Source organism: Schistocerca nitens, chromosome 4 (assembly GCF_023898315.1).
Source record: "Schistocerca nitens isolate TAMUIC-IGC-003100 chromosome 4, iqSchNite1.1, whole genome shotgun sequence".
NCBI classification, from domain to species: domain Eukaryota; kingdom Metazoa; phylum Arthropoda; class Insecta; order Orthoptera; family Acrididae; genus Schistocerca; species Schistocerca nitens.
Genome location: NC_064617.1, coordinates 404,903,682 through 404,931,617, shown reverse-complemented (window position 1 = coordinate 404,931,617; position 27,936 = coordinate 404,903,682). Strand labels below are relative to the sequence as shown.

General features: G+C 40.7%; 1 protein-coding gene across 1 annotated transcript in view; it reads left to right on the top strand.

Annotated features, from left to right (window-relative positions):
- LOC126252344 (diuretic hormone receptor-like) overlaps positions 1-27,936 on the top strand; it is a 589,551-nt gene that overhangs the window by 430,891 nt on the left and 130,724 nt on the right. The gene's annotated exons all lie outside the window — the stretch shown is intronic.

The following is a 27,936-nucleotide window of genomic DNA, read 5'->3' as shown; positions in this document are numbered from 1 at the left end:
AATATTTTCAACATTCTTCAATTGCGGTGTGTTTGAACTTCATCAAAACTGTTATTCTTTTCGGTTTTCCCATAGGCCATGGTTCACTTCTATACAATCATATGCTAAAACGTACATTTTCAGTAATTTGTTGCTCAAAGTGATTGAAACTAGTAGAAATCTTTTGGCAGGAGTGTCCTCACTGCCTGTGCTAGTCTGCTCATTACGCCGTTGCTGCTTCGCCCGTCGTGTGTCACTTTGCTTCCAAGGTAGCTGAGTGCCTTCATTTCATCTGCGTCGTGGTTATCAGTTTTGATAATGTTGTATCTAATCTCATGTCTACTCCCCTCATTACCCTCGTCATTATTTGGTATATTCTCAGTCTGTAGTGCACGGGTCATTAATTTATTCCATTCAACGGGTTCTGCAATTCTTCCCCATTTTCACTGAGGATAGGAATGTCATCAGAGAATCTTATCATTGATTTACTTTCGCCATAAATTTTGATCCCATTCCAGAAGCTTTATTTATTCCGGTCATTACTTCCTCAATGTATAGATTGAAAACAGGGGTGAAAGGCCGTAGCCTTGTCTTTAACCCTATCTCATTCGAGCACGTCGTTCTAGGCCCTCCATTCTTGTTGTTCCCTCTTGGTTCTAGTACATACTGTTTAATATGTGAGTAACTATATAGCTCACACGTAGTTTTCTGAGAATTTCGAACGTCCTGCACTATTTTACATTGTCTAACTCTTTCTATAAATCAAGAAAACTGTGTCTTTCTTGTTATTGGGTCTTCGTTCTCCACTGTCAAACCACGTTAACGTGACCGCCTGTCATAAGTCTGAGCGGCCACCTTTCGCTGCACCGTCCGCTGCGAGACGTGCAGGAAGAGCCTCAGTGAGGTTCTGGAATGTACTGACAGGGATGTGGAGCCATGTGACTCCAGTGCTGTGGACAGTTGCGCTAGCTTTTTCGGATGAGGATACATGGCGCAAACAGCCCGATCGAGGTGGTCCCACAGATTCGCGATTACATTTCAATACAGGGAGGCGGGTTACGATTAACTCATCCTGGTGCTCTTTGACTCATGCACGTACACTGCGAGTTGTCTGATATGTTACATTGGCCTGACGGTAGATGCTATCGCCTGCTGGGGAAAAAAAGACATGGTCTCCAAAGACAGATACATATTTGTGTTGATTCACTGTGCCCTCAGTTTTGGATAGTGCCATTTTGCACTGGACGATATACCTTAACAACGGCGGCACGTGAAAAGTTTATATACTTAGCAGTTTCGGAAATACTTTCATCTTTGTCCAAAAGGCAATGATCGTATCCGGACGTTAGATAAATTGCTCAGTTATGCTCTATGACAACGACTTCACTGTTTCCGTCGTGTGCTAACCCCCACTCACACCCCCCACACCCACCCCCACCTCTACCGACACATTTTTTATACACTATAACTGCTAATGCTACCACCAGGTGTCTGTGAGTGGCTATCGCACGTTGACGTCAAATGTAGGTGGCAGCCACATTAATGTGACTAGACCGTGTTCTATCAAGTACAACCGCTTGTATGGTTCTTTTACATTTTCTAAACTAATTGTCATCTGCCAGATTATGAATTTTCATACCTAGGGATGCAAAAGTAAGAAATTAATTTGAGTGTATCACATCGTATGCGTTAATTAATTTGGGTAAACCTGATGGAAATAAGAGCCTCCTGGATAAAAGGCTAGTATGCTAAAGACCAAGCATCCGCATTCGGTTTATTTCTGTACATCGTGCGGCAAATGCAATGTCTTTATAACTTGTCTGTTTTCTCGCTTGATGTGCAAAAGGCTACCTTCAGTACTGAGTCGTACTTGGGTATCTCAGTTGGTAGAGCACTTGCTCGTGAAAGGCAAAGGTCCCGAGTTCGCGTCTCGGTCCGCCACACAGTTTTAATCTGCCAGGAAGTTTCATATCAGCGCACACTCCGCTGCAGAGTGAAAATTCCATTCTGGAAACATCCCCTAGGCTGTGGCTAAGCCATGTCTCCGTAATATCCTTTCTTCCAGGAGCGCTAATTTTGCAAGGTATGCAGGAGAGCTTCTGCGAAGTTTGAAAGGTGGGAGACGAGGTACTGGCGGGATTAAAGCTGTGGGGAGCGGTCGTGAGTCGTGATTGGGTAGCACAGGTGGTAGAGCACTTGCCCGCAAAAGGCAAAGGTCCCGAGTTCGAGTCTCGGTCAGGCACACAGTTTTAATCTGCCAGGAAGTTTCAAGTTGCCTTCAGTACTGTCGGAAAACCTACACCTGCAGTAACGGTGAGGCGTTGCCATTTACGCCAAGAAATTTGCATTAGTGAATTATTCGTGGGAGACGGGTGAACAGTGAATAGAGTCGTCGGACTGAGCAACAATTCTCAACCGTAGATGGTTTAAATATTGCAGAACGCAAGATGTTTCAAAAAGTTGCATATTATTTCAAATAAAATTATAGCTTATAAATGAAAGAACGTATAAATTTGAGGTTATTTGTAATGTGTAAGAGTGCCAAGTTTTCATTTTCAAGATGATCTCGACGTATGATTCACATATATGCATATACAACCAGAGCGTACTTTTCCCATTTATTTTGGGTCACGCAAATGTACAATGAGTTCTCTATCGGATGCACAATAATCATTCTATACTTTTGTGAACATTTCTGGAGTTCATGAATTCACTGGTGTTTCTATGCAGCGTCGCAGTTACCTAAAGTTCTTCTAAGGTAAGGCACATGGACGAGTTGTTTCACATTTCCCTGTCAATAACAATCACATACCTCTAGATCACGTGGCCATGGAGGCCAATATTGCAATAGAGATCTTAAAGCACCTTACCACGTGTCAGATTAAATCCTTTTGTTGCTGAATTATCGTCATAAATACTAGACACGTATTGGGTAATGGTCGAGTGAGCTAGCTTACTGTGGGTGAATAATCCTCTCGCTGTACTAAAACTATATAAAAGTTTCTGAGTTTGGTATAGGTGAGGTACAATATAACTAGTCGTTGCTTCCAATCCGAGACTGCGTTAGTTCAGCCAACCTTTCCGTGGATAATCTAAGCAAATCAGCACGTAGGATGTCCTTCTACCTGTTTTCTGTGAATATCTCCTAATTGTTGCCCCCTCGAAGCAGCTCTTGTAGTGTAATGGATATTTCAGAAGATGCAAGCGGACTACCTGTGATTAGAAGTGGACAAGCGGGGAGCTCATTTACTTAAAGTAATTCACGGCGTGCCATTATGATTAGTTTATTATCAAATGTCGTAAAACAGTAACAGTTTAATATTATAAAACAATTCCTTTCAAAAGGTTAATAAAATCCGAGAGCATCGTAAGACTGACTACGGCATTAGAAGAGGGTCCGAACACATCCTGTCGGTGATTGAAGAGATAGGTGATTCACCAATATTTATTTGTCAACTGAATCAAATCGTTTACTGCATTGCAATAGTGTGGTATTAAATCCCTGGTGATCCGTAAGCTCCTCAGAGAATTTGCTATTTCAAAAGTGGATTTTAATAACTAACGTTTAATAAAGGAAGTTCTGAATTTCATGCCAGAACTCCTGTGGTTCCCCTGTGTTTGACTGCCAACCAAGATTCGCATTCAGGGCCCGCGTCATTCTCCCCACTCCCATTATTCACTACCATGCCATATGGTCCGATCAGTAACACTGCCTTCGAGGCTACCAGTTTTAGACTGGCTGGCGTCGTATTCTGCGGCGTTGCTTAAGGCAGCGAATTACTTCTGCTGTCTGCCAACCTCCTGTATTCTTAAAATTAGAAAACAAAATATATTTCAAAACAGGGGATCCTCAGACAGACTGTTTCCAGCAAACACATGAACCATCAGCTGACTGCTGGCACCAGAGTAAACTTTAAGTTTCCAGGTGTAAGTTAAAACGTACCCGAAGTTTTTATGTTATTCACGCAGAGCATATACTTGGGAAGTGGGATCAATGTCCTTGAAAACCCTGTACTTTTTACTCCTCCTACTATATAAATTAATTTCGAACGTCAGCACTGGGAAACAGTTAATGAAATATGACATCGTCAAGTTGGTGCACGTGATTTATTTGGAAAATACGTTTCTTATTCACAAACGCCTTGATCGAATTTGATGGACTTACATCTCCTCTACTAGTTGCACCAAACTGGATCACATATTTGTGAATAAAATTAAAAAAGAAGCAGTTAACTCCCCAATATTGTCCTCTAAAATCTGTCAATGAATCAGAGGTTTCTTACGATAGGTATATCCCATTAATCGATTCTGAGAACGTTCCTAACATTGTTTTGTTCGTCGGTAATAATCACAAACCGCTTTATGTTAAAAATATTTCATGTGCGCGTTTCTGATTCAATACTTCGTCAGAATATAAAACAAAACAACTTAGTACACAGTGCTATGTCAAGGGATATCAACCAAAACGTTGGTGCTGTTGAGCATCAGTGGTTCGATTGCTACCACTTGACGCAATACTTTACAATTAAGTTCTCTTATCCGATACTCTGACGACAAGGTTGTAGCCGAATCGCGTAAATAGCTGAGTTTCAACAATTAAATGGCTATAGTTGTTAGCAACCAAAAGCGGCGTTGAATATGTTGTAAGTATTCCTATCGTATTCACAGGCTTCCTGAGTGACGTTACGTAGCAAGTTAAACTTTTATGACCACCAACGGTGGCCTTACACAGAGTTATGTTGGTGCTTTTGTTGTTTTGGTCAGTTGCTGTGTAGACGTAATGTGATAATGGTGTTCTGCCCAACTGCTGTGAGGACTGTAATTGCTTTATCGTAAGTAGGGACACGGGAGGCAACACTGACTCTACGCCTTCTCTTAGAACACATGTTAGGAAAAGGCAAACCTACGGGCGTAGCATTTCTAAACTTAAAAACAGCTTTTGACAATGTTGACTGTAATGCTCTCTCTGAAATTCTGAAAGTAGAAGGAGTAATATACAGGAAGAGAAAGGCAATTTACAACGTTTAGAGAAACCAGACGGGCGCTGCAAGTGTAAGGGGTATCAAATTGAAGCAGTTGTTGAGAAGGGAGAGATAAGAGCTGTAGCCTATCCCCAACGGTGTTCAATCTGTACACTGAGCAAGCAGTAAAGAAAAAAAAAAAAAAAAAGAAAAAGAAAAAGGTCGAGTAGGAATTTAAGTTCAACAAGAAGAAATAAAAACTTTGATATTTGCCGAAGACATTAAAATTCTGTCAGAGACAGCAGAGGGCTTGGAGTAGCAGTTGAACGGAATGGAAATTGTCTTGGAAAAAAGATGTAAGGTGAATATCGACAAAAGGAAATCAAGGATAATGGAAAGTAGTCGAATTAAATCAGATGATGCTGAGAGAATTAGATTAGGCAACGAGACACTGAAAGTAGTGGATGACTTTTGTTATTTGAGCATCAAAATAAGGGGATAAAATACTGTAGAATGGCATGGAAGGAAAAGCGTTTCTGAAGAGGAGAAATTTGTTATATAGAATACAGATTTATGTGCTAGGAAGTCTTTTCTGAAAGTATATATGGAGTGTACCAGCGTATGAAAGTTAAATATGGACAATAAAAAGTTCGAATAAGAAGAGGATTTAAGGTTTTGAAAGGAGGTGAACAGAAAAATGCTTGAGATTAGATGGGAATATCACTAACTAATGAGGAAGTACTGTAAAGAATTGGGGAGAAAAGTAATTTGTTGCACAATATGACTAGAAGAGGGGTCAGTTGGTAGGACACATCAGATGCTCATTAATGTAGTAGTGGAAGGAAATGTGAAGGATGTTAATCGTAGAGGGAGAGCAAGGGATGAATACAACGAGCATATTCAGAACGACGTAGGTTGCAGCAGTTATTCGGCGATGAATAGCTTGCACATGACAGAGTAACAGGGAAAGGTGCATCAACATAACAGTTATAGAATGACCTCGGATTTTGGAAGGTTGAGTAATGAAATCGACCGTTCTCTTTCATAAGAATCATCCAAGCATTTTCATCTAGCGATTTATGGTAATTACGGAAATCCCAAGCCCGGATGTCTGGTTGGCGATTTGAACCGCAACCCAGTCAATTTTACACTTATGTTACATTTGCGCTACCTCACGCACTTCTTATGGTTCGAGTGAAGGTACTTCTGTCATTAGTGTGGTGTCACCGCCAGACACCACACTTGCTAGGTGGTAGCTTAAATCGGCCGCGGTCAATTTAGTACATGTCTGACCCGCGTGTCGCCACTGGCAGTGATCGCAGACCGAGTGCCACCACACGGCAGGTCTCGAGAGACGTACTAGCACTCGCCCCAGTTGTACGACGACTTTGCTAGCGACTACACTGACGAAGCCTTTCTCTCATTTGCCGAGAGACAGTTAGAATAGCCTTGAGCTAAGTTAATGGCTACGACCTAGCAAGGCGCCATTTGTACCATTGCATGAATCTATAGAGTCTCACTTGTATCATCCAGAATGCTGTATACCAAAGGACAATATAAAAGTTAAGTGTTCTAGTAGCTACGTTCTTTTCTTTATCATATTCATTACGAATCCTGTTCCAGACTTAACGCCAGACGGCGTGAGTTGACGCGTGCCCTTTCGGCTACTTCACTGTGGACTGGCTGCCTTAACAGTCCACTACAATTAGTGCAGACTGTGAACAACACGGAGTATTTCCAGGAGAAGCGTGGATATGTGTGTGTGTGCGTGTGTGATTGTGTGCTGTCTGTGAGTGTCTGTGCGCATGTGTTGAGTAGTTTCTCACAAGACATTTTTCATTTAGTAAGGCTGGCGCTGTGTTTTTCTGATGCAGTGTGATAGACGTCAATGCCAGAACTGCAACTTCTTAACCTCTTTCCTTCGTTGTCGCTTGGCCGAAAGCCACATGACCGGAGTTAGTGCCCGCTGGGAAGGGAATGGACGGGACGGGACGGGACCGTTTCCATCAGACTGGGCGCTGGGCTTCCAATCGCGTAGCCAGTGCCGTAGTTCCTCATTACGCAGCCGGAGGCCGTACGCGACAAAGGCCTCGCTGAGCGCCTTAGGCGCGCGGATTTACTGCTTCCGGACCCACGGCCCGTCCCCCTACGCGTTACACGATTGGGCGGCAGGTGTGGGAAAGGGGAGGACAATGACGCGGCCACTGTGCAGCGCGCCGGCCATCTGGTAGCAGCGGCGCGTAGCGGGCGGGGCCGGCGCCGTGACGTCACCACGTGGCGCCGGCGTCGCCGCGCGCGAAGAGGGCGCGCCCGTCTGCAGCCGGCACGCACCCTGCATCACACAGCCAGCCACATGCTGATGCGGGCCAGGATGCGAGCCCAGGAAGAGCAGGAGAGGGAGGAACTAGAAAGTACACTACTGACCATTGAAATTGCTGCACCACGAATATCACGTGCTACAGACGCGAAATTTAACCGACAGGAAGAATATGCTGTGGTATGCAAATGATTAGCTTTTCAGAGCATTCACACAAGGTCGGCGCCGGTGGCGACGCCTACGATGTGCTGACATGAGGAAAGTTTCCTATCGATTTCTCATACACAAACAGCAGTTGACCGGCTTTGCCTGGTGAAACGTTGTTGTGAAGCCTCCTGTAAGGAGGACAAATCCGTACCATCACGTTTGTGACTTTGATAAAGGTCGGATTGTAGCCTATCGCGATTGATCGCAACGCGACATTGCTGCTCGCGTTGGTCGAGATACAGTAGCTGTTAGCAGAAAATGGAATCGGTGGGTTCAGGAGGGTAATAAGAAACGCCGTGCTGGATCCCAACGGCCTCGTATCACTAGCAGTCGAGATGACAGACATCTTATCCGCATGGCTGCAACGGATCGTGCAGCCACGTCTCGATACCTGAGTCAACAGATGGGGACGTTTGCAAGACAACAACCATCTGCAAGAGCAGTTCGACGACGTTTGCAGCAGCATGGATTATAAGCTCGGAGACCATGACCGCGGTTACCCTTGACGCTGCATCACAGACAGGAGCGCCTGCGATGGTGTACTCAACGACGAACCTGGGTGCACGAATGGCAAAACGTCATATTTTCGGATGAATCGAGGTTCTGTTTACAGTATCATGGTGGTCGCATCCGTGTTTGGCGTCATCGCGGTTAACGCATATTGGAAGAGTGCATCCGTCATCGCAATACTGGCGTATCACTCGCCGTGATGGTATCGGGTGCTATTGGTTACATGTTTCGGTCACATCTTGTTCGCATTGACGGCACTTTGAACAGTGGACGTCACATTTCAGATGTGTTACGACCCGTGGCTGTTCCCTTCATTCGATCCCTGCGAAGCCCTACATTTGAGCAGGATAATGCACGACCGCATGTTGCAGGTCCTGTACGGGCCTTTCTGGATACAGAAAATGTTCGACTGCTGCCTGGCCAGCACATTCTCCAGATCTCGCAGCAATTGAAAAAGTCTGGTTAATGGTGGCCAAGAAACTGGCTCGTCACAATACACCAGTCACTATTCTTGATGAACTGTGGTATCGTGTTGAAGCTGTATGGGCAGCTGTACCTGTACACGCCATCCAAGCTCTGTCTGACTCGACTGCTGCCCTGCCCAGCAGATTCTTTACATTGTAACCTCCCCACACGAAATAGTTAAATGAATTTTAAATATGAATAATGAATGTGATTCTAATTTAGTGTAACCTCAGAACAAAATTGGTTCCCATTCATAATCTCCGTACAGAAATGCATTCACATTTAATGTACGCACAAAATTCTTTTCTCATTTAATGTAAGCACGAAACAGAAAAAATCTTAAACCTCATAATAAAAAAATAAATTCAGTAACCTGGTAAAATTTGGACGACAGCAGTGCTGCGTCGTGGCCCTGTAAGATCATTCTGAATAAAAAGCAAAAATTCTTACCTCAATAAAAACGGCGAATATATCTGCTCTTACTTAACATTTTTCCGGCACAGCTCCGTGCAATGCTGGCCTATACATTTGTGATTTGTGAAAGGAAGCAACAGATTTTTTTTAAATGAATGCTTTTTTTAAAAAAATTACTTTATATTACAAAAATTATTATTAGGACATTTTTTTAAAAACATTTGGATGACAGTTCAGATACATTTCTAGATATGCGCGAGGCTGCTTTTTACCTTCTACAATAATACTCAGGCTCCGGAATTGCTGACCAGAGCAGACTCCAGACAAGTGCAGACCTCAGACTAGCGACTAGCAACAACTAACTGCTACAGTTACACAGTTCGTACTGCAGTCAACACTGCTCTGTGGTCAGCAATTCTCATATCGCAAACAGCGCATACCTCTTACATAACCCTCCACTGGGGGGGGCAAAAATTTGGCAGCGATGGTGAGTCAATTGGACTTGCCATGAGCAACACATTTTTCTTAATTAACTAAGTTTACAGTCACAGAATATATACATATATATAAGTGCAGAACATGAAATAAAGTATAGTGCACATGCACTGAGTACAGAACATATCAAGAAATCACAAAATGTATATGCAATGAGTACAAATGATATTAACAAATGACATAAAGTGCACACGCACTGTAGTACAGAACATATCAGGTAATGACAAAATGTATACGCAATGAGTACAAATCATATTAGCAAAAGACATAAAGTGCATACGCACTGTAGTATTTTTTTACAATTTTACAAAAACTAGGTTAGGAAAGGGAAGGATTGCATCATGGTGGTAGCACAGTAGGTTGCACGTAGCTGCACTGAAAGTCAATATCTTTCTACAGAAGCACAACACCAAGTGAGACAATCTGAAGTTCTCTTCCCTGAAGTATTAATCAGTGTAGCCAAGGCACTTAAATGTCGTATTAATATTCAATGTTATCATTTTGGTAGTACATTAGGTACAGCAAACAGTGGGACCATCGCTAAAGGTGGTGGACAGCATGTCGTGTCAACACCGCGTTCTTGTAAGGTACACCAACGTAGAATTAGTGCAAAAACCAAATATAGTGCTCCATGATCATGAGGATACACAGGACAAACGGATATTGCAGTAATTTCTGGTAATTAGGTCAGAAGGTGAAGGACACTAAGTCTTATGCCAGTCAACATTGAGAATTACATTAGTCTATCAACTGATTTGAGTAATTGGTGGCACTCATCGCCTAGTTACTGAACATTTCTGTACTATGTATGAAGTATTACAGAGTAATGTTCATAAGTCATATGATTATAGTGAACATTGGCACTCATTGGCCAGTTACAAATTATCAGAAGTCATCATTCAAACGGGAGCTAATGGGTGTAGCATCAAGCTACTGGTATTCATATATAATAGCATGTAAGTGACATAATACAAATTTAAAATATAAGAAACAGTGGCATTCATTGACCAGTTACCAAACATATAGCAAGTATTAAATATTACAAAACATTTTTTATCATTCAAGTGACATACGACATATTTAAAATAATTATTGGCACTCATGGATCAGTTACAAATCATCAGAAGTCATCATTCAAACGGGAGCTAATGAGTGTAGAGCATGTATGCATTATTACAAAATATCATTCACTATTACTCAGAACTCATCATTCAAGTGACATATGACATATTTAAAATGTAACACACTGTAACTATTACTCAAGGTCTGTGATTAGAAAACATCATTCAGTATTACTCAGAACTTTCTTAAACTGGTAGTATTATTTGGCACTGGTAATACTTTTTTTTGTGCTAGCAATGCATTGCGTTGGGATCGATAATTAATTGCTGGGGGCATAACAATATTTACTCTTGAGTTTTTGCTGCAAATGAGGATAGGTAATGTCATTCGTCATGAGTCAGCTGTAGCAAGGTTATGAAACAAATAGAGTATATGTGATCACATTCATGAATGACACACACAAATGGGTAAAAAAATGCAAGTACTAGAACAGGTTTAATGACCAACTGCTTATAGCACATTAATTTCATGAATAGCTTCTCCTGGAAAAAATACAAAATGGATTATTAAGCTGAAAGAAGAAACGCATATTATGCTGAAAAGTAGTGAACTTCGAATTAACAGGTAATGAAATGTGTATTCAATATATATGTTTTCTAGCTGTCTTTTCCAAAACCTTCAGTCATTATACCATGCAACATAAGACATACTGTCAAAACGAACTGCAACAAATACTTAAATAACTACATAGCATTTCTTAACTAACAGTAAATATATAAACTTCATCATTATCCTCATCTGCAAAGAGAAACTTAAAAGTGGTGCGTTTAGTGGCCATATAAAATTTATCACTATCATCACCTGTAAACAAAAACTTCATTATTCATATCACCATAACTTCATTATTATCATCACCTGCAAAGAAAAACTTCATTATTCATATTACCATATTCTTCATCACTATTCATCACCATTCATTATCATCTGCAAAAAGACACTTCATTATTCATTATTCATATTACAATTTACTTCATACAACTATTCATAGTATAGAGTTTCTTATTTCTAGCATATTTCATCACTAAAACTAAAATGTGTAGTTCTGTCTGACAGCCTGCATCAATCGCCTCGCATTCTAAAAAAAAAAAAAAATTAGTTAAGACCGCTATCGTACGATGTGTATAGTATATTCTTGTTAATGCTTGTTAATTCTGATCCATTTACTCTTCGTGACGAGGTATTGCATCTTCTTTCGTTCATTCCGAAGATGAAATTCCCATTTCATAGTAATCCACTGTGGTTTGTTTAATTTATTTCTTTTACACGTTATTCCTTTCTGAAAATGGTGAACAATGATTAATGTCTTGCATTTCAGTCATATACCCGTTAAATAAAAACTGGTTTCTAGTGATAAAATTGAGCATACAGCATAGCATGACAGAAAACGTAATATGTCAAAAACATAGACAGTGTGCAGGTGCAAAAATGTCCACAGAGTATCACAATGTAGCAACAAAAAAAAAAAAATATAAAATAGTCACGATGTTGAGATATCATAAGGCAAAATGTCAAAGTCAACTGGGGTTTGTTACATCTTAAACATTTCATAGTGCATACAAACAAAACAGGAAAACAATCATACATACATGAAGAATGGAAAATGTGCACAGTCTGATGTGTAACGACAAGAAATGCCTTTCTTTGTTCAGCTTGTATGTTGTGTAGTTGATAGAGGCGAGAGTTGAAGACTTTAATGGAGAAAGAATTTGATAAAATTAATATGTCACTAGATAGAATTGCATAATTGGTCATAAAATATGGAAGCTTATCTGGAAAAATGTGCACGGTCTGATGTGTAACGACAAGAAAAGCGACCTGCTAACCTTACCTTGCCGGGCACTTGCCAAGAAAAAATACGATAATCATCAGTAAGTGTTCATATAAATATAATTGCATAAATGGTCATATAATATGTAAGTTTATCTGGAAAAATGTGCACAGTCTGATGTGTAACGACAAGAAAAGCGACCTGCTAATCTTACCTTGCCGGGCACTTGCCTAGAAAAAAATACGATAATCATCAGTAAGTAGTCACATAAATATGATTGCATCATTGGTCATATAAAAATCAGGAAATGACATTGCAGTGTGATAAATCATAAAGTATATTCATTTAATAAAGGGTTTAATATTGGAGACATGGTGATTGCCTTTACTTTTTCTGGTTCTCAAAGTTTCGACGTGTACTACATTGGCCCGCATCTCGTGGTCGTGCGGTAGCGTTCTCGCTTCCCACGCCCGGGTTCCCGGGTTCGATTCCCGGCGGGGTCGGGGATTTTCTCTGCCTCGTGATGGCTGGGTGTTGTGTGCTGTCCTTAGGTTAGTTAGGTTTAAGTAGTTCTAAGTTCTAGGGGACTTATGACCACAGCAGTTGAGTCCCATAGTGCTCAGAGCCATTTGAACCATTTTTTTGTACTACATTGGGGTGAGGAATGCTGCGAATTCGATATGGACCTGCGTATAGAAGCTCAAATTTACTAAATCTACTCTTTCCTCTGTTCGATAAATAGAGTGTGCGTACTAATATCTTCTGTCCAATGTGAAAGTCACGGCGTGTACAAACCTGTTTTTGCTGTCTTTTCCGGCGCTCTGCGGCACGTTTGATGTTGTTCAGCGCAATGTCAATTATTCATGGTGTCGTAGTCGACGAGATGTAGGAAAGGTTACTAATTCTTTAATTTTGTTAGGTGGTTCAACATTTTTCAGTATAACAGTCGGAGATAGCATAGTAGATTCATTTGGTATGGAATTAATTACATCCTGGAATGAGAGTATGTGTGTGTCCCAATCAATATGTTTTTTATGGCAGTATATTCTACACAGTTTACCAATTTCTTTCATTGGTCGTTCACAAGGGTTCGAAGAAGCATAGTACCTGGATATATAGATCGGAGAAATGTTTCTTGCTCGTAATATACGTGTCCATATAGCAGATCGAAACTGTGATCCATTGTCGGAAATTACTTTCAATACATGCCCTACATGGAATAGAAAATGTTTTACAAATGCTTTCGAAACAGTTTTAGCAGTAGCTTTGCGTAACAGAGTGAAGGTAACAAATTTTGAAGTGAGTTCAACACCGACAAAGATGAAGCAAAAACCTCTATTAGTTCTGGGAATCGGACCAAAAATATCTACAGCGGCCATGTGTCTCAATTTAACAGGTACAATGGGATGTAATGGAGGCATATGTGAAGTCGTGTCTGACTTAGCTTTCTGGCAGATTTTACATGACGCTAAAACTCGTCGAATCGTTTCTCCATGTTGGTAAAATAACAGTTCTGTCTCAGTATAAGAAAACATTTTCTGGCTCCGTAGTGTGCGTAACTTAAATGAGTATACCAAATTAATTTGTTAACAAGCTCGTCAGGAATACATAATAACCAATTGTTGCTGTCAGGGTGAGAGCGGCGAAACAGAATATTATTCCGTACAGTGTAATGGTTTCTATGGTAACATTATTCTTATCTTGCCAAAGGTGTTTAATTTCTTTCCATACGTTGTCTTTACTCTGCTCTTGTGCTGTGTCTTGTAATGACGACGAAATGAAATTTTCAAATGCAACTTGTTGAATGTACATGACGCTGAAATTTGCTTTGCAGAAATTGGTTGCGATGTCTTGCTGATTGTTGCTGAGAGAACGGGATAGTGCGTCTGCTACAATATTTTGTGTACCGGGAATGCGAACAATTGTAAAATTAAATTCCTGTAAATAAAGTTTCCATCTGCTTAATCTGTCGTGTGTAAATTTAGCGGAAAGTAAAAACTGTATAGCTCTATTATCTGTGTAAACGGTCGTATGTCTTCCATAAAGAAAATGCCGAAATCTTGTAAATGCCCATACAACACATATTGTTTCAAGTTCTGTAACAGAATAATTGCGTTCAGCAGGTGACAGGATGCGACTCGCAAAGGCGATGTTTTTAATTACTGTACAACCATCTTCTTCAATTTCCTGAAAAATGTGTATGCCTAAAGCGGTGTTAGAACTGTCGGTGGCAATGGAAAAATTGCTAGTAGGATCTGGATGTGATAAAAGTGGTGCATTCAACAAAGCTTCTTGCAGATTCACAAATTCAGAATGTGCTTGGCTATCCCAGGACCAAATAGTGTTTTTACCTGTCAATTGACATAATCTAGGGGTGTCTAAAGCAGAGTAATGAATAAATTTACGGAAAAAGTTAATTAAACCCAAAAAGCTGCGTAGTTGTTTCTTCGTCGTAGGAACAGTAATGTCACGTAAAGCTTGAAGATTTTCCGGGTCAGGCGCAATGCCTTCTCCTGAAATTACATGTCCAAGAAATTTTATAGAAGTTTTGCCAAAGTGCGATTTTCTGAGATTAACTGTGACTCCTTGTGCGCGAAAAGTTCGTAACAGTTGTTCAAGAATCAGATTGTGTTCAGACCAGTTAGCTTCTGCAATAAGAATGTCGTCTACGTACGTTGTGATTCTGTCTTTTAATGCAAAAGTGTGTATCGGATGTCGTCAGAAGTAATAATATTTTCGTGAACAACATTCTGCGCGATAAAAGTAGTGCTTACGTTGTTGAAAGATGGAACCTGTACTGTATCTGGTCAAATTCTATCTGACGTGCTATTATTTGCGGGAGGATGCTGTGGTATTTCAACTATTTGTACTGTTCTGTTGTTTCATCCTGACGTATTACGTTCGGGATGATATCTACTGTCTGGTTCATTCATGATAATTTGTTGCGGATGATTTTGCTGCTGGTAAGACCGACTGTTATTGAACGTACGCTGAAAATTGTGCTCATTACTTTTACGTGTGTCATAATAGTCATTTCTATACGGTGCATTGCGATATGAGCTGAAATAGTGTGTTTTCTGTACGTACTGATTTCCTTGTTGCTGTGCGTTACTATTTGTTGGAGCTGACGCTATACGTGTAGGCGGCGAAACATTAAGGCTTGGTTGACCTTGTACATTACATTGTTGGTTAGGCATGCTAACCGGCTGGCTTTGATGCTGTTGCGGTGAAAAGCGTCTATTGTTACCAAAATGCGTCTGCGATAGCTGAAAATTTTGTACATACTGATGATTACAATTTTGTCTGTTATTAAAATTACACTGGTAGTTCTTGTCATTTCGGGAGCGTATAATCATAAATGTCACTTTCAGATAAAACTTGTCGTATCAGGTTTTCTTTACTCGTTTCTTAATTCTAGATAGACCGATAGTTGAAGAGCTATTTTGATAGATATAAAGGATAGTAGAAGAGAAGGCAGCAGTGCAGAAAACTAAAGATGAAATAGCACTACTACGGCTTGGGGCCCTGTGCACGCTACGGCGCATATTCATCGAAGTGTAATGAATCCCCTGAGGTCCATTACGCGCTGCAAATAAATTTTAGTTTCTGCGTTACAGGCAATGCCGGTGAAAATTCGAAAGCAAATTGTTGTATCCAGTTCAATTCTAGTTTCTGCATTGCAGGCCAAGCTGATGAAAATACAAAAGCAAATTGTCGTATCCAGTTCAAACGATGTATTCGTGTTCTGTCATTATTAAGTACCTTAGATTTTTTTACGGATAAAAATTGCTTGAAATCAAAATTATCGTCTCTGTATGTCTGAACAGGTCCAGGATTGTATGATAATCTGTTTATCTGTGACTGATCGGATTCTAAGTCACGTAGTCTCTGTAAATTACCTAAGTTACACTGGCTGTGTGGGTGTGACAAATGTTTGGAATGTGGCGTAAGCTGTGACGTGTTAGTGACCGAAACATTTTTCATTTCTGTCACTTTAAAACGTTCGTCAATTTGGCTGTTCTGTTGTTCACATTTCTTATCGACTTCCGTATCCAGAGTGTGTGAAACTTCTGCTGACATTAATTTAAACTCGTCGCGTATCTGTGCTGCGTTTTCTGAACATTGTTCAGTGACTGCATTAATTTCATCTCTAAGTGATTCTGTTGTGGCTACATGTGTATTATTTCATTCTTGTGCAACAGATCTAATTTCTCCACTACTGTTCCTAGCACAAGCCTCAATTTCGTCACGTAATTGTTCTTTAGTATCATGACGTTGCACGGTAACGGCTGTAATCTGTTCACTAAGTTGTTTGTTCTGTTCATTAAGTTGTTTGAGAAGGTCGTCTTGTTCTTTCTTGATTTGTAGTAATAATGCTACAACTTGATCCCAGCCAAAATTAGCGGCTCTATTCTCTGTACTGTGTGATGGTGTATCTGCATGTGTCACGCTTTGTGTAACCATTTGGTTATTCTGTGATTTTTGAAAATGTTTGCTAATCGGATGTGCACTGTTGGTCACTACACCGGAATCAAATAAATGTGACGTATTCTGACTACACTGTTCATTTCGTTAGAAACATTTATCAGTTCGTTACGTAAATTTTGCCAACCTGGTGTGTCAAACTGGGCAGCGTTCATTGTAACAGAACGTGCCGCGTCATCAATTGTCGTTAAATTAACAGAGGACACTATTAAATTTGTTTGCTCCTCATTAGCATTAAAATCATTACTGATTATCTGCAATTAGGGGATTATCGTCATTACACTGAGAGTCGCTAGTATTATCGGTCAAATTATTCGACTGAGCTTTTTCACTCATTGCACATCGCGATGTACTGTTAACAGTTTTTCGCGGCATTTTTCACAAATCAAAATTAAGCACAAAATAAAACAATGACAAAGCAAAAATGGAACAAACACAACTACAACAAAGAGCAATAAATTGCCGATGATCTGTGAATGAAAGAGTGACAAATTAGTAAATGCGTTGCGCCACATGCAAACTACATTTAAGTAAATAAGAGCAGATATATGACTACTTCTCAGAGATTCACAAAGAAATACGATCCTGGCCGGATGTCGCCAAGTGTAACCTCCCCACACGAAATAATTAAACGTATTTTAAATATGGATAATGAATGTGATTCTAATTTAGTGTAACCTCAGAACAAAATTGGTTCCCATTTATAATCTCCGTACAGAAATGCATTCACATTTAATGTACGCACAAAATTCTTTTCTCATTTAATGTAAGCACGAAACAGAAAAAATCTTAAACCTCGTAATAAAAAAATAAATTCAGTAACCTGGTAAAATTTGGACGACAGCAGTGCTGCGTCGTGGCCCTGTAAGATCATTCTGAATAAAAAGCAAAAATTCTTACCTCAATAAAAACGGCGAATATATCTGCTCTTACTTAACATTTTTCCGGCACAGCTCCGTGCAATGCTGGCCTATACATTTGTGATTTGTGAAAGGAAGCAACTGATTTTTTTTTAAATGAATGCTTTTTTTTAAAAAAAATTACTTTATATTACAAAAATTATTATTAAGACTTTTTTTTAAAACATTTGGATGACAGTTCAGATAAATTACTAGATATGCGCGAGGCTGCTTTTTACCTTATACAATAATACTCAGGCTCCGGAATTGCTGACCAGAGCAGACTCCAGACAAGCGCAGACAACCTCAGACTAGCGACTAGCAACAACTAACTGCTACAGTTACACAGTTCGTACTGCAGTCAACACTGCTCTGTGGTCAGCGATTCTCATATCGCAGACAGCGCATACCTCTTACAACATCTCTCACCAATTGAAAACGTCTGGCCAATGGTGGCCGAGCAACTGGCCCGTCACAATAAGCCAGTCACTACTCTTGATGAACTGTGGTATCGTGTTGAAGCTGCATGGGCAGCTGTACCTGTACACGCCATGCAAGCTCTGTTTGACTCAATGCCCAGACGTATCAAGACTGTTATTACGGCCAGAGGTGGTTGTTCTCGGTACTGATTTCTCAGGATCTTTGCAAACCAAATTGCGTGAAAATGTAATCACATGTCAGTTCTAGTATAATATATTTGTCCAATGAATACCCGTTTATCATCTGCATTTCTTCTTGATGTAGCAATTGTAATGGCCAGTAGTGTAGTTTGCCGGCTCTTCAAGTTGTAGCATTGTGCAGGCCGCATGCACCAACCACTAAATTGACAATAGTATACCACAAACTTGAATATGCAGCTGATTAGTACTTCAGATCAACCGCACAGATTACGCGGGAGTAACGCCATCTACATGCTGTGTGTAAAGAAAAATTACGCAGCGAGCCTTCATTCAGCAATTGAATTTCGGTGCTAGCTGTTGAAGGGAAGATCTCGTTATGCCTCTTGTAACAAGGAGAAACGCTTACCAAATCGTGTCAGAATTCAACTGCATCTGTATTACGACTTGTCGAGACTGCGTTTTATTGTTATGTGACATAGCTGCTCGTGTTAGTTGTGAGGGATTCCACGATTGTCATGAGACAATGAAAATGATGGGTTACTCAGAGCTATACTCCACGTTACACCAGATATCGGTGGGCCCATGCGACTAGTGCCCGAGTGGACAACGCATTCACCTGGCCTTGCAGGATCGTATAATTAGGCTGCATACCTCGAGTCAGGAAACGCACTTGTGGGTCTGTGGTAAGACCTAGAGTGGCATTCCGGAAGATCGTGGTTCAGATTCCCATCCGGATTCAGGATTACCGTGGTTTCCAAAAGTCAGTTAAGGCAAATGTCGGGATGCTGCCTACTAAAAGTAGTTGGCTATCTCCTTCCACAATCTGAGAAAGGCGTGCTTCTCTGATGACCTCGTTTTTTACGCTGTATTAAACAGTAATTCCTTTATTCCGTTTTCAGTGGAAAAGTATATTGTGAAACTTTTATTAAGAAACTTATCACAGTTGCAGTACATACTCGTATGTTTGGGTCCGCAGCTCGTGGTCTCTCTGTCGGGTTTCTCGCTTCCCGAGCACGGGGCCCCGGGTTCGATTCCCGGCGGGGTCAGGAATTTTCACCTGCCTCGAGATGACTAGGTGTTTGTGTTGTCCTCATCGTTTCATCATCATTCATGAAATTGGCGAGATTGGGCTGAGCAAAGGTTGGGAATTTGTACGGGCGCTGATAACCGCGCAGTTGAGCGCTCCACAAACCAAACATGGTCATCGTAAGTTTGGCGGCTAGTTTCGAACCAGCTTGTTCTTTCTCAAGCCTGACTTACCGACGCTGCACTGCATGTGCCTTATCTTAATAACTAATTCTTTAGAAAACAATCGCAGATGACTGTCGCAATCGACATGTGGCTGCCTAGCTAGCAAGTTTGTTTATGACATGTTAAGTAGGCACATGTTGATAGTGACAGTCATCTGCGACTACCTTTTAAAGCATGTATTGCGATTTTGGTGCTCGTTATCAAGATCCGACACATTCAGTGCAGCATAACTAGGTCAGTCTTGAGAATGAAACAGTTGGTTGTAAGGTAGTCGCCAAGCACAGGCATCGCAAATGTGACAGCATTTGTCAATAAACGCTACAAGAATTGTTTAAAAAGGTTGTTGATCCTGCATAAACAAAATGTTGAAACAGAGAAAAGGGAAAAGAATTTTTTTAGAAGCGCTACTCTGCTTGGCAGTAACCGCGGAGGTCCTGAGCAGTCTCGGAAAAGTGACTCGCACAAACGTTTTGGGCAATAGAAGGAAATAATTTGGTTGTGTGAAGAGTCGCAGTTAATGAGAAACTTCCGTGAAATAATACGACACGACGTATTAGTACCTCAGTAATGAAAGCAGTTTGATTCATTTTCTTGTTGGCTCTTGTATACCATCTCGAGTAATATAAATTATGTTTCTTACATGTAGCAGTTAACATGTGGAAAAGGCAACACATGTGAAATCCGTACTATTATTTCTACAAGATGCACGGTACGGTCATCTTAGCACTATCAATACCAACGCATATTCCATAACGTGCCTACAAAGATGATCGGGGAGGCGGGGCGACAGTGATACTTTTATGTTCACACTAAGAAAATGTAAAAAAAAGTGGAATTCGTAAACTGTTGTTGACTTACATTAACAACATTTTTTAGAGGGGCACTGATATGTAAGTAGAGTTCAGAACCTGAAAATATCGTTTTGCACAGTCTTATCAATATTAGAGCACTTTCATCAGCATGTACTGCCAGCTGCACTATGGCAAGAACAAAAAATTTAAAAAGCAAATTTGGTTAATTTTTGTGTTATTTTACTTACAATATATATTTGAAAGAAGTACTGACGTGTAAGCAAGGTCCTGAACTTGAAAAAAATTTTATATAACACTCACTTGGAAAAGTGACATCAACTGCTACGATTTAAATTTTTGGGTTAAGTTTAACTGAAATATCTAAAACATTTATGGTATCTGGTAGAAGAATTAATTGAAAACAATAAATACCTTTTTTCAGAATTTTAAGACATGAAAAAACAGAGTTGGTTACAATGTCCTCAAAAGGTTTGGATTAAGTTTAGCTGAAATACGTGAAACATTTATGGTATCTGTTAAAAGAATTTAATTAAAAAGAATAATACCTCTTTCCAGAATTTTAAAACAAGAAAAAACATAGTAGATTACAAGATCTTCAAAAGATGGGCACGAAGTACCATTACCATCTCCCACTTGGTACTTCTAGGGCTATTGTGACAAGTGACAGTGTATGTTCGACGTCGAATAACTACTCAAAGACGGCATGTGGCAGCAGTAGTCGTGGAGCATATATAAAGCTTTTCGGGTGAACGCGGAATACAGTGCACTAATGCGGAAACGGGGCGATTTATCTGACGCCTAAAAGGGCATGATCCTTTACTTTCGAGCCAGAGGTCAAAGCATTTCCGAAACGTCTAAGTTTGCTGACTGTTCCCGTGCCGCCGTAGTTAATGTACACCGTATATGGCAAAATGGCGCTATCCAAAACTTCCCATAGATTGCAGGGGTGAGAGACAACTGCGGCACACAGCAGACAGTCTTTCATTTCCATGGTTGTCCATTCAGCCTACGTTTACTAGTTAATCGTGGAATTGAAGTCATTCATATTAAATATTCCCACAATGAAACGGAAGGTCAGATAAAAATAATGTGATGACTAGAAAGAGATCAGTCGTTTCTCCGTCACGTTATAATGTTATCGTAGCTTTGGATAGTATTACAGATTGTGTGATTCTTGGTAGTAAAATATTTATAAGAGACTGAAATATTAATGGTTTAGCTGCATTAAGGTAAGAAACGAGGGACATGAATATTAGGCATTTCACATTTTTCATGCCTAGGTTTGCATTTTGTTTCCTTTTGATTATTATAATTAAAAATTTGATCTCGTGTTGAAAGTTTTGCATAATGAAGTTACGTTAAACTCTGGTCGACGAGGTGCAGTGTGGTGCGAAGTCTATAGCTTTCAGAACACAATAGGCGCTGTTCTCTCAGACACTGCTTAAGAAGAGCGTGCTGATCAGATAGCACGTGCTCAGGGCAGAGGGATACGACAGGCCGAGGAGAAAGGGAACGGCTCGATACCAGGATGAGAACTATTCAGACGAAGAGAAGAGCCTCCAGTGAACCATCAACAAGTTTTCGGATTTGAAGACGAGTCTTACAGCGAGGCTGGTTCTCCAATGCCTGTCACACAGCTCGTGTAACTGGCAGCAGTTTTGTAGACAGTCGGCTTGTCTTCGGATCGACGATATTCTTGAAGCTAGTGTGAAAAGCTAAACTGGATGTGGAATATCACGGCCACTGAGATCCAAATTACCTAAAAAGTAACATAATTATTTTGCTCTTTACCTCTTGTTTTGGTGCTAGTGGCATATCTATTTCTTCTTGGTTTTCCTTCTTTTCTGTTCATTCCTACATTTTCTTTCACGTCTCACTTTCCATTATTATTAATGTTATTATTGACGTTTCGGCTTTTATAATACTAGGTGAAGAAAGTATTAAGGAGTATATTAGCACTTGTTTGGCATAGTTTTCTTAGAGGAAGAAAATACAGATCAACCTGCACTGCTGGAACGGTCGTCTGCTGGCTGGCAGCGAGGCTCCAGCAATATAATGAGTACTTAAAGAGAAACCAACACATTTCGATATAAGATTCCATTAATATAAATGAACAAAACTGTGTCGCTTGTAAGAGTAATCAGGCGAATTTTCTCTGGTGTTTCACCAGATACCTTTAATTTCGTGTTTGTGTAGCGTAGTTGGTGGTGACCCAAAGAAATACTACTCATGACATGTTTCATGCGACACCCAGGGTGAATGAAAAACTCCGTTATGCTTGCCATTACAAACAAAATTGCACTCTAAGACAAAAACGGCGCAACATGAAGGGATTATCCGAAAGCGACGGAAACTAGTAGATGTGTCGTACATTTACATACAAACAAATGATTAACATTTCAGAAAAACTGAATTATTCATTCAAAAGAACCAGCTTAACAAATAGAGCAATGACCAGTACGTGCTGGTCCACCTTTGACCCTAATGGAAGCATTTATTCCACTTGGAACTAATTGAAAGGTTTGCTGGATGCGCTCCTGCGGAATATAGTGTAAGATTCTGTCCAGTTTGCACATTAGGTCATTAGAATGCCCAACTGATTGGAGGGCCCTGCCCATAATGCTCCATAAATTCTCAATTGGGGAGAAATAGAATGAATTCGCTAGCCGAGGTAGAATTTTGGAAGCACGAGGATAAGCAATAGAAACTTTCAGCGTGTGCCGAAATGTAGGCAAAGGATGGCTTGCCATGAATGGCAATAAAACAGGGACTAGTATATCGTCGACTACAGCTGTGTTGCAAGGGTGTCGCGGATGACAACCAAAGGGGTCCTCCTACGAAAAGAAATGGCACCCCAGACCTTCACTTCTTGTTAGGATCTATGGCGGGCAACACGATGGTTGGCATTCCACAGCTGCCCGGGACCTATCCACAGACGTTTTCGTTGGTCATCGAGCCTCAGTTTGAAGCAGTACTCACCACTGAAGACAATTCTGCTCCAGTTAATGAGATTACAGACGCTGACGACCAGCGAAGAAGTGTCTGGAGAGGCACTGGACAGCAGTAAGATACCAGTCTGAGTGTCGCCCGCAGTATGACTCGACAACCATTCCATAGCAGCAGCTTTACACCACAGAGATATGTCGTCGATATTCTACGCCCCGTTTTGTTGCCCTTCAAGCAAGCCATCTTTCTCTTACATTTCATCAAGATAATGTCCTTCCGCACACGGCGAGAGTTTCTACTGCCTGTCTTCGTTCTTTCCAAGCCCTACACTGGCCTGCAAGACCGCCAGATCTCTTCCCAGTTGAGTGGGTTTGGAACATTATGGGCAGGACACTCTACCAACTCGATATTTTCACGATCTAACGCCAATTAGACAGAATTCGGCATGATATGCCTCAGGAGGACATACAACAACTCATTCAATCAATACCAAGCCGAATAATTGCTCGCATAAGGGCCAGAGGTGGGTCAACGCGTTACTGACTTGCTGAGTTTGTGAATTGTCATCCTTTTTTTTTTGTGTACATGTGTGTTACACGTAACGATTTCTGTCCCATTCATATAATTCCTTCGCGATGCATCTTTCTTTGGCGTAGACCGCTCAAAAACTAATCTACAGTGGTATTCAGTTCATATGTATTAAAAAGGACAGTTAACATCTACATCTACATGACTACTCTGCAATTCACATTTAAGTGCTTGGCAGAGGGTTCATCGAACCACAATCATACTATCTCTCTACCATTCCACTCCCGAACAGCGCGCGGGAAAAACGAACACCTAAAACTTTCTGTTCGAGCTCTGCTTTCTCTTATTTTATTTTGATGATCATTCCTACCTATGTAGGTTGGGCTCAACAAAGTATTTTCGCATTCGGAAGAGAAAGTTGGTGACTGAAATTTCGTAAATAGATCTCGCCGCGACGAAAAACGTCTTTGCTTTAATGACTTCCATCCCAGTTCGCGTATCATATTTGCCACACTCTCTCCCCTATTACGTGATAATACAAAACGAGCTGCCCTTTTTTGTACCCTTTCGATGTCCTCCATCAATCCCACCTGGTAAGGATCCCACACCGCGCAGCAATATTCTAACAGAGGACGAACGAGTGTAGTGTAAGCTGTCTCTTTAGTGGACTTGTTGCATCTTCTAAGTGTCCTGCCAATGAAACGCAACCTTTGGCTCGCCTTCCCCACAATATTATCTATGTGGTCTTTCCAACTGAAGTTGTTCGTAATTTTAACACCCAGGCACTTAGTTGAATTGACAGCCATGAGAATTGTACTATTTATCGAGTAATCGAATTCCAACGGATTTCTTTTGGAACTCATGTGGATCACCTCACACTTTTCATTATTTTGCGTCAACTGCCACCTGCCACACCATACAGCAATCTTTTCTAAATCGCTTTGCAACTGATACTGGTCTTCGGATGACCTTACTAGACGGTAAATTACAGCATCATCTGCGAACAACCTAAGAAAACTGCTCAAATTGTCACCCAGGTCATTTATATAGATCAGGAACAGCAGAGGTCCCAGGACGCTTCCCTGGGGAACACCTGATATCACTTCAGTTTTACTCGATGATTTACCGTCAATTACTACGAACTGCTACCTTCCTGACAGGAAATCACGAATCCAGTCGCACAACTGAGACGATACCCCATAGGCCCGCAGCTTGATTAGAAGTCTCTTGTGAGGAACGGTGTCAAAAGCCTTCAACCGTGAAGAATAATCAGTACTCTAGCAGCGACTGACTAGCGCTCCTACATGGCTGTAATAGTCAGCATGGGTCAGGGCAGCATACACAGTGACTGATGGAATGCTGGTTATTATTCATTGCTAAACAGAATATCGTGCCAGACAAACTAAGCCCGTTCTATCGCATGAGCAGGTAAAATTCCGCTTAAAAATTATTGTACACGCTGTCTTTCTTATTTTTAAGCCTCCTTTTTCCCGCAATCGCAGTTATACAAGCATATATCATCTTTTGCGACTGTAATAAGTTTCTTATGTAGACCACACACATTTCGCTTTATTTCAAAGCATCTTCAGTGTACACTACAGCACTTTCGTTTTTCATGCATATTAATACTTTTAGACACTGTTAAATTACAGTTATTACTCACTGTATTTTGCCTCCTACTTCACTACTGCTACCCATCAGCCCCTCCACCAACAAAACACGCGTATGTTCGGGAAATCCCGAGTAGTCATGATCTGGGTGGGGCAAATAAGCGACGAAGATTCCTGTGTGGTGGGAGTCGTCGTATGGCGCTAGGGAAAAGTAGACGCTGCCTCGTCTTTCGTTGTCCTGGATGGACTCAGATGCCGTCTCTGTTGTGGACACCCACATTGTGTGCTACGTATGCAGGTGACGTGAGGCTTCGTCGTCTGCTTCCTGAAAGCGCAGAGGTCTGCTGCCCCAGTGATGCTTGTCATTAATTATGTTGCTGCTGATTCTAGGACTCCACTCCTTGTAGGTGTGGTTGCTGGGAGGACCACTGCAATCTTTACTGGTTCTAGCGGCGCCGACGTTCACAATTCTTAGTTAGCTAGTTATAGTTAGTTACATGTTATATGGATCATTTTGCACGATAAATCATAATGATGAGAAACGAGTGATTTTGCATTCACATAGCAACTTAATTTTTAAATATGCCAGCTTGCTGACATACAATAATTTTTTTTAATATACAGATGTTAGTAATTTATAACCACAACCTTTTGCGTACTACAGCAATAAAAATTGTTCTCCGGAATAGGAGGACTTGTTACGGAGAAAACTTTTTCAATTTGTTTTCAGCTTTTACTCTGATGTTAGACATTTTGTATGACTGGATACGTTATCAAAAACTTTAGTTGCAGCTTTGTACATACTTTTTTGTGCTAAAGATAACCTTAATATTGAGTAATGGCTCTTATTTTTCCTTATAATTCTGTAATTATGTGCATCATTGTTCCTTTTGAACTGTTGTGGGTTACTGACAGCAAACTTCGTGAAGGAATAAATACACTGTGAAGCAATATTGAAATGCCCAACTCGTTAAACAGATGCCTACGTTCTACAAGATGATCGTGCGTGAACATAACTTTTAACTTTTACAGAAGACATTTGAGCATGGAATTCTATATTTCCTACAGATGAGTCACCCAGAGCATTATTCCATATGACATTATTAGATGAAAATATCTAAAATATGTTGACTTAATTTGTCTCTTCCCAAGACTTACTCTGATTGTAAGTACAAATGTGGCTGAGCTAAATTGTTTTAAGAGTTCCAAAATGTACTTTCACCAGTTTAAATTTTCATCAGTGTGGACACCTAAGAATTTTGAAGGTGTCACCTTGGTTACAATTTCCTCACCGTGTAGTACAGTTATCATTGGTGTAGTTCCAATAGATGTGCAGAACTGATTCTGATGTGTATTCTTAAATTTGAGGTTGACACCGTTTGCAGAAAACCAGCCAACTACACGTTTAAGAACATTGTGAACCATTTCTTCTGCTTCTGTATATATGATTGGATTGATTAAAATACCAGTGTCATCTGCAAAAAAAAAAGGGCTCACTTTTTGTCTGTTAGACGGAAGATCTTTAACATATATGAGGAACAACGGTTAACCTAAGACTGAGCCTTGGACAACCCCATTCGTGGATTCTTCCTAGTCAGGATTAAGTCCCCGGTCTACGTTGGTTGATTTACTAAGTATAACTTCCTGCATTCTTTTGGTTCTACGACCGTGTATTGTATTAAGCTTTGTTTTGTGTCCAGCCTGGTGATGTCCTGAATGTGTGCTCTGAAGACTAAGGCTGTAGCAGTTTGGACACGGTTCATGAATGTCTTCAATGGAATATTTCTCTGCGGGAGTTTGGGAATACTGCAGCCATTTAGCTTTGATGATTAACACATTGCACCATCCGCTCTGCAACCTTTCTCCACTGGTTAGAACAGAGCAGTTGTCACAAGTCTCAAATCATTTTTATGGAGTTCCTGAACCACTCTGTCGGGAATAAGTGTCTACTACGTATCAAAATTTTAAATCGTAGCCGCTACATTCTCAAAGTGTGTTTGGGGCTCGGATCGTAGTTTCAGCGACGGTACCCTGCCCTGCAACCCGGTCATGTACGGAAATAGGGATTTTTTTTTGGGGGGGGGGAGGGGGAGCGTTATATGTACAATCACCAATCACCTGGAATTATTAATAATTATTGGCCACGCAAAAGCTACATGACTGACTCGGCCATGATGTGAAATTTGCCAACATACCCGGCGAAGCTCTGTAAACTTACCACCGACTGAACAGGCCTTTCCTCGTCGTCCCTAATTTTGTCAGTAAAAATATTGACGTGCTAGGTGTTTCATTCACGTCATTCTCTAGTGGCTTATATTTAGTAAATGCTACGTGATCTGGGGAAAGATCATCCCATGGTCCTATGTGTTACGAGTCAGTACCAAGACCAGCACCAGGGTGAGTTGGTGCTGTTGTCCAAAGAATACTCGCAGCAAGTAATTCTTTGGTGTTCGGTTTGGCCTTGTATGAAGGAAGTATAGAGCCACTTTGACTACACTGTAACCTTTGCTGGTGTATTGTGCGATCGTATGTGCATTTGTGGGAAAA